The 8,340-nt window shown below is 54.0% G+C and overlaps 1 long non-coding RNA gene across 1 annotated transcript; it reads left to right on the forward strand.

Annotated features, from left to right (window-relative positions):
* Window positions 1–582: 582 nt before the first annotated feature.
* LOC132662124 (uncharacterized) lies at window positions 583–7,526 on the forward strand. The gene is made up of 3 exons (XR_009602525.1): window positions 583–848; window positions 5,203–5,441; window positions 7,228–7,526. It is a non-coding gene; the product is annotated as an uncharacterized LOC132662124 (long non-coding RNA).
* The last annotated feature ends 814 nt before the right edge of the window (window positions 7,527–8,340 follow it).

An 8,340-nucleotide genomic window follows, 5' to 3' on the forward strand; every position in this document is an offset into this window, starting at 1 on the left:
CCAGTCTGGGCCACACGCCCATCCTTGTGACCAGGGGATGTGGGGTGGGAACCAAGACTGACAGCCCCTTCGAAACCCCACGAGAAGAAAAATGGTAAAAAAAAAAAAAATTATCCAAATAAAAGGCGGCGTTGCTGCCTGAAGAAGGAGGGGAACCCTGCTGCACAGAAAAAGAAAATCACGGAACACGATCCCCCACAGCCGCATTCGGTGGACCCCGGGACCTGTCTACACGGCTAGCACATGCCCAGCGCCTTGCCGCTGTACGGCTTCCGAGGTTTCCATGGGGTCTCGGGCACTCGCTGATCCTGGTCCCTCTGATCCCCAAGCAGCCCAGAAAGGCAGACAATACCATTGTCCCCCTGCTGACGAGGGAGCTGAGGTTCAGAGAGAGTGATAAGTCGCCCCAGGCCACCAGGGAGTAAGTGGCAGGATCGGGTGGCCCGGCGTCTTGCACAGCTTTGCTCTCGGGCGTGAGGCGTCAACACCATCGACACCAACACCCCGTTCCTACCACCGCCACCCCCACCAGCATCCCCTCCATCGTCACCGCCGACAACACCGTCACCATAACAACCAAAACATCCCGACCGCCTTCCGCCAGGCAGCTCGTCGCAGAGCCATACTTCTTAGCCGCAGCCACAGCCAAGGAACTGTGGACCGAAACGAAGGCGGAGATTTGACTGAGTCAGATTTTCCTAGTGGGAACTCCTTTCTTGGCAGCCGGGCCCGGGCCCGGCTCTCGTGTGGCAGGGTCCCAGCGTTCCGCTCCCAGCCTCGCAACGCCTCTTCCAAGATAGCTGAGCTGATTCCAAAGGCCTGTGACCGTGTTCTGGGGAGAAACACACGTGAGTCACCGGGGCTGACATTCCCGGGGATCTGACAAGGTTTCTACTTTGGGAACCTGCTAACGTTGACTCAGCAGAGATTCACTGGCAAACTGGCCGGCGAAGCTGAAAACATGCGTCCGCCCCATGAGCCTCGTGGGGGCCAGTGCAAGCCGGGGCTGGAGCTTGCGGCCGTGTGTCCGGCGTCTCATGGGCTCCCTCGTGGGGTCTGGGACGGAACCGAGGCTGCGCGGTCTCGAGGGCAGGAGGCGGCAAAACTCAAACCCCACTCTGCGTGACTCCAGAGCTCACCGTCGTGATTGCCACAGGCTGTTCCCTCCTGTCCCAAGGCAGGGCCCTGCCACCCGCTCACGGACTGGGGAGCCCCACTGTGAGATGGGGCCTCTGTGGGGAGAATGGCAAGGGGGTCCCAGCCGGTGCTGAGGATGTGCTCCATCAAAGCCCCCTGGGGCAGCAGCACCACATCAGGGGGCCACTCTGGGGTACAGACGACCCTCTCACTCTTTCTCCGACAAGCTTTTGCTGCCCCTTTCCTGTGCGAGACCTTCACAAAACGCCCAGAATCGTCTCCGGCGGTGTCAGCCCGTGGAGACACCCTTTCCTCTCTGGGACTTGCATCCCCGGTAAAAATCCCCAGGGCCCCCCCCACCCCCCACCCCGCAGCACTATGGTGCACAAACCCTCCACTGTGCTGGTTCCTTAGCAACCGCAAGCCGCTGCTGAGGGAGCTTGAACCCCGGGCCAGGCTCCAGGGACACACAGCGAGCCTCCTACTCCCGATTTTGAGGAGCTCCGAGCCTTCTAAGACACAGGGAACGCAGGCACTGTGTTTGCACATAGAAAAAGCACCTGACTCAGGCTTGGAGAGTCAGGGAGGGTCGCTCAGGAGGCGTGAGACGACATAAGGCCTGAGGAATTGTCAGGCGAAACACCCAGAGCATGACGGTGCCGTCACCCACCAAGTGAGGGCTCTGAGACGAGAAATGATGATGTCATCTGGAAATCAGAGATCCCGTGAGGAGGGACGTGAGGGCCTGGCTGTCAAAAGGGGCATGGACGTAGGCGGGGGGCAGGTCTCGAGGGCTGCCAGCCAAGACCACGTGGCAGGGTTTTATGTAAAGCTGATGTACAGGTCGAGAACAGGCCCTCTGGCCGCTGGGTGGGGAAAGGATTGGAACAGAGCAAGACTGGAGGTTGAAAGGCCAGCGAGGAGACCGTCAGAGCAGCCCCAGGGAGAAGAGACGGTGGTCACGGGGGCAGTGAAGGAAATTTTGACAGACCCAAGAGCTCCAATGTCAAAGAGACCAATTGGTCTCCAATTGGTCAAACAGACCAATTTGCTGATGGCTCCCCCCCCCCCCGCCAGGGAGTGATAGAGAGGGTGGTACCAAAGAGGACCCCGCGGGATCCATTTGGACGAAATGGAGGGATTGTAGTAAGTCTGGAATAAGAGTGAGTTTCTTTTTTCTGGTCACGGCATAGTAACTGGAACCGTATTAGCCCCTCTGCCATAACAATCCTAAGACTGAACAGGAGATACAAAGCCATGGTCTTCAACTTGTATCAAAGGCAGAACAAGGCTGTGATCCTCAAGGGAAGGAAAAAAGTGAGCCTCACGATCTCCCTGGGCCTGTGGTTGGGGATGCTTCCCCACGGCAGTGCAACGAGCAGGCATCCAAGTAGAAGAAAGAGATCCCAAGGGGCGCCCAGGTGGCTCAGTGGGTTAAGCATCTGACTTCGGCCCAGGTTATGATCTCACGGTCTGTGAGTTCAGGCCCCGCGTCGGGCTCTGTGCTGATAGCTCAGAGCCTGGAACCTGCTTCAGATTCTGTGTCTCCCTCTCTCTGCCCCTCCCCAATTTGCGCTCTGTCTGTCTCTCTCTCAGAAATGTAGAAACATTAAAAAAAAATTTTTTTTAAAGAAAGAGATCCCACTGAACTGAGGGAGCAGAGAGTTTGGGATAGCTGAAGCAGCTACAGTCTGCAGGGCTGGAATCTGGAGAAGAGGAAGCTTCAAGGGGACGAGGAGGAAGTCTATGTGAGGTCACCTGAGGCTTAACAGATGGTATCATCCCCTAAAGGTTTGAGCGCAGGACAGAGATGCTGGAGGTCAAACAGTGCTAGGGACCTTGGGGGCTCTTGCTCAACCAGAGCAGAACCTGCTTAAACCCTGAGGCATTTAGCTGTGACACCAGAAAGACCCTATCTTAGTAGTAAAGACCACAGTTTAGAGTAAAGCCTACTGTAGGGTACACAAATCCTGAAACCAAGCCTCGACAAGATTTTCAGTTTGGAGCTTGATTCTCACCAAGTTAGAGACGTTTGGAAGACATCTAAGGCTTTGGGCAGGTCCGCAATAACAAATAGTAAACCAAGAGCACACACATTCAAGCAATCAGCCAGGAATTGAGCTGTCTGCTAGAACAAAAATCAACCCTTCTTAGAGAAAGATATCTGAATCCAAATGATATGATGAATGTATCGTCACAATGTCCAACACGCAATCAACAATTACCAAATGCACAAGTAAACAGGAAAATGTGACTCATAGTCAAGAGGGGGAAACAACAGTCGATAGAAATCAATACCAGGATATTTTGGATAATAGACTTCTCGGACAAAGCGATGGTTATAAACACGATCAAAGAAGTAAAGAAAAATACGCTTGAAGAATTCATGGAAAACGCAGCTATAATAAGGGAGCAGATAAGGAATCTAGGCAGAGAAAGTGGAATAGTAAATAAAGAACACAATGGAAATCCCAGAACCGGAAAGAGTAACAACGGAAATGAAAAGTTCATTGGATGGAATCATGAGTTATTCAGCATGAAACCTGCCACAACATAGGGTATCTGCGTGGAGACGCTAACATACATAGCTGGACATGGGGTCTGAAATTCAGCAGGGAGACCAGACTGGGAGACAGGTGTTTGAAAGTCGTCAGCAGGGAGGGGAGAATGGGTAAACTTGCACCTAACGCTGTGAAGAGCGAGATAATCCTTGCCTCAGCCAAAGCCTTCACTCCCACTGGGGAGGTAAAATGAGCAAGAAAACACCAACCTCTAGAGAGCTTAGGTAACTGCTCTCTAGAGCTGTTGGGTGGGGAAAGGATTGGAACAGAACACCCACTCTTTCAATCCCACCTCTCAGAGAACTCTCCCTCCCCCCCTCCAAGCATAGCCTCAGCCAACCTTTCCCCCTTTTGATCCCCAACTACTAATTACAAGCCCTTCATGAAGCAGAGAGGGGCCTTGGGGATGCTTTCTCTGCCATTTAGAGCTGGTTTGGGAAGATAACTACGAATGGAGCTCCTTGCTGGGTGCCAGGCACCCACTCCCTCCCACCCATTGCAAAATGTGCTCTGTGATCTTGCTTGATTCTGGAACCAGCAGCCCTCCCATGGAGGCCCCATACCCCAAGGCTCCCGGAACTTGAGTTGGGGGGGGGGGAGGAGTGGCAGCTGTCAGGAGCTGCTCTTGGCAGCCTAGGTCCCAGGACCTGTTGGAACAAGGGATTCAGCCAGGCTGCTTGGATGAAGTCAAGGAGTTCCCCATCCAGTGGACAGGTAATGACTAATTATAGTCTTTATCTGAGCTCTTACCTGGAGCATTGTGTTAAGCATGTTACATTAATTGCCCTAATATCCCCCATGAAGTGACAAGCCCTCATCTTCCAGGTGAGGAGACAGAGGTTTAGGGTTCGGGGAATAACGCAAGGACAAGACAGAAAGCAGTTAAGACTAGGACCTGAACCCAGGTCTCTCCGACTCCAGAGCCTGTGTGTTTGGACTGAGGTGTGTGCCCATCTGGTTTTCAAACCTATTTCTTCTAGGCTCATCTCGGTCTCTGCAAATGGCTCATCCTTTTCCTTGTTGCTCAGGCTAAACCCCTGGGAATCATCCCTCTTCCCTTCTCCCACAAACAGCCGATTTAGAAACCAAACCTTGTTGTCTCTACTTCCAAAATATGCCCTGAACTGGCCCCGTCTCTCTGGCTACACCTCCTCTACCCTCTCCAGCTTTGTCTACTGGGATGTGCTTCTCATTGCCTTCCTTGTACAGCCCCCCACCCCCACCCCATGGTAGCCTGAGTGGTACTTTGAAAAACTTACTCAGACCAGTTGCTCTCCTGCCTAACACCTTCCCTTGGTTTCACATTCTGCTCAGAACAAAATCCACAGTTCTTACCTCCAGGGCCCCGCACGATCGGCCCCTCCCTCCTTCTCGCCCTCACCTCTGTTCTAAGCCCCTGCTTCTTCTGCTTCAGGTGCACAAGCCTTTCAAACATTTCGAGAAAGCCTAACTCTCTGTTCATTCCTCAGGACCTTTGCCTTTACTGGTTTTGTGTCCTCTCCAGATCTTCACATGGCTGACTTCTCATCAGGTCTCAAGTCAAACGTTACGAGTCTTGCCCCAACCACTTAACTGAGGTGCTCCACCCCCAAAACTGGTCTCTAGCCCATCTTCAAGCACTCGTCACTCTCCAAAGAGGAGGAAGCAAGATGGCTCCCGGAGTAGGTAAGATGTCTTCCTGGAGGAGTTAGAGGTGACGCTGATCTCAAAGGAAGGAGACCCTGGAGAAGAGCAGCAGGGACGGTAAGTAAGGTGCAGAGGCAGGAATATACGCGGTATAAATGTGGGCTGCTGGGGGTGGGGGGGAGCTGGGAGCCCAGGGCTTATACCTAGCAAACTCCTACTCATCCTTTGATGCCCAGTCTCAATGACCCCACATTTAGGAAGGCTTCCCTAAACCACCCCACTCCCATCCTGGACAGAGATGATAATAATGATATCAATGGTGATGCAAATAATAAGCAGAACGGTCATTAAGCACCTTCCATGCCAGGCACAAGGTGTGTATCTTACGTGCATTGTCTTGTCTAACACCACAATAATCATCCCCATTTTTCAGGTGAGAACCTGAGGGTCGGTCACTGAGACACCCCCCCCACCCATCCATAGTTGGTTTACACCTTCTCAAGCTACAGAACTTCCCAGAGTCACCATAAGGATTTATTTGTCTTCTGACTGTTTCCCCTTCTTCCATGTCCATATACATACACTGGGAATGCCACCAGGGCAGGGACAGTCTGATCGTTTTTTGGATCCCTGGAGCCTAGCAGAGGAAGTGACTGAGTGAAAATTGTTTGAATGTTGGATGGATGGATGGATGGATGGATGGATGAATGGATGGAAGGGTGGATGGATGGATGGATGGATGGATGGATGGATGGAAGGAAAGAAGGGTAGATGGATGGATGGATGGTTGGATGGATAGATGGATGGATGAATGGATGGATGGATGGATGGATGGATGGATGGAAGGAAGGAAGGGTAGATGGATGGATGGATGGTTGGATGGATGGATGGATGAGTAGATGGGTGGTTGGGTAGATGGATGGATGGATAGATGGGTAGATGGATGTGTGGGTAGATGGATGGATGGGTAGATGGGTGGACGAATTATTGTATAAAGAAAGGGTCTCTACATCCTCCCATCCCTCCAAAATGGTTAGTTTTGTGACTACTTCAGTGCCGCCCATTGAAAGATGGCTCTTTTGTGTGCAGGGGGCCAGGGGCTAGGCCCTGCCCCTCCCACCTTCCCCAGGCACATTCTTCCTCCCTCCCAGTCACTCCCTTATTAGGCCTCATATCCTGGCACCAACTTGATGGGCTCAGCTTTCTGGGAGGCTCTGAATGAAACCTCCATGATCTTCACTCCCCCACCCCTTGCAGATGCCTCTGGCGTTGGCCTCCCCCTCCTCAGCCTCCCAAATCCAGTCCCCCAGCCGGCCCCCACCCCCAGCCCAGAGTCAGTCACCATCACTGCAGCTGTCCACACTCACAAAGCCCGACTGTTCGATAAGGCTGTGCCAGCTGGAACGAGACACTTCCCGTCCGACGGGAGGTTCTGCACGGAGCCTGAGGGCAGCTGTCGGCTCGGGGGCGCAGAACCGGATCTGGGGCCTACCCAGGGCCAGCACCCTCCCCGCGCCCCCTCCCTCGGCGGAGGCTCCCTTAGGGCTGGTCTGGGGTCCCAGAATTGGCTTCTCAGATTGAAAGGATGGGATGGAGACTCTGAGAAGGAGGCTTTAGCTGCTCAACCCTCCTCAACCCGTGTAGCTCCTGACCCCAGGTTCCAGCACCTTAGGAGAGTCTGGGTGCTGGCAGAATTTGGGGACCGTCTCCCAAGGGTGGTGCTGTCCTCCTTAGTCATCAGCCACCCGTGATGGGGACCGTGCATGGAACACGCTCTGCCAACATGGCCACCAGGGAGGCCAGAGCAGGGCATCAGTCCTCTCTCTGGAAGAGTCTGGAAAAACCATCCAAGGAGGGTCTTGAGGGCAGCCGAGACCCCACTCCGGCCCCTTCATGTTCACAGCTCATGAGGCGCTCACCGAACAGCTGCTTTTTGAGCACCTACTGTGTGCCAGTCAGGAGACTCCAACAGGCCGAACCCCTGCCCTCATGGAGCCTGTTCTCAAAGCACAGCCGCCTCTGCCTGGGGCCGACCCTGCCCTCAACGCCCCGACCCCGGGCCCTGCCGGGCCCTGCCTCTTCTGGCTCCGATCCCTTCTAAAAGGCTCTAATTACATCCTGGGAGAAACAATTGGGATGAATCTGAGGGGTTTTTTTTCTCTCTCTCCCCAAGGCCAGGCCTGTTTAATAACTTAATTAAATAAACAGAATTATAATTATAATGTTAATATTTCCTTTCTGTAAGGCCGCACTTTCTGCTGGAAGAAGCTTCTCTCTGGGGAACGGGAGCTCCCCGCAGCCCCCAGCACCTCCCCTGTGCGCTCCTGGCCCCGCTGCCTTCCCCGCCGCCCCCACCCAGGGACCCAGCAGAGCTGGCTGGAACCCCAAGCCGGGGAGAAGAGCTGCGTCCCCTCTATCCTGAGTGTTTACAGTTGAGCTCAAACCACACGATGGAAATTACTCTGAAGTTCCTAATTGCACATTTCCTTCCTCCAACCATTTTCTTTTGACGATCGACTTTGAAAACATTCACCACTTAATTCTCCCCAGGCAGGAAGCGGGAGAAGGAAGGAGGCTGCTGAAGGGGGCGCCAGCACCGCCCCCAGGCTGCTCTGGCGTCTCCAGCAGGCACCCTAGAGTCCCAGGCGGTGAATCCTGCCCCCCCCACCGCCCCCACCAACCTTCCGCCCACCCCCCCTCCCCCACCTGCTAGGTGACCTAGACCTTTACCTCCTTGAGTCTCACCTCCTCATTCGTAACATGTGATAAAGATCCATCTGCAAAGTCATGGCGTGAGATCGCTGGGCTGGCACGTAGTAGGTGTTCAGTAAACGTTAGGCTCTTTCGGCTCGGTTTGTCGGGAGACAGGCAACAGGTAGAGACAGGATTCTCCCAGCTACTGGCTTCGCGGGCTCACAGCACGGAGAGGTTAGCAGAAGCCTGCCCTCGCCAAGGACGCGAAACGAGGCAAGACAGAGAGGGAAGCTTAGTGAACATTGGCACTGACCCCTGTGGG

This window comes from Panthera onca, chromosome D1 (genome assembly GCF_046562875.1).
Source record: "Panthera onca isolate mPanOnc1 chromosome D1, mPanOnc1 haplotype 2, whole genome shotgun sequence".
Lineage (NCBI taxonomy): Eukaryota > Metazoa > Chordata > Mammalia > Carnivora > Felidae > Panthera > Panthera onca.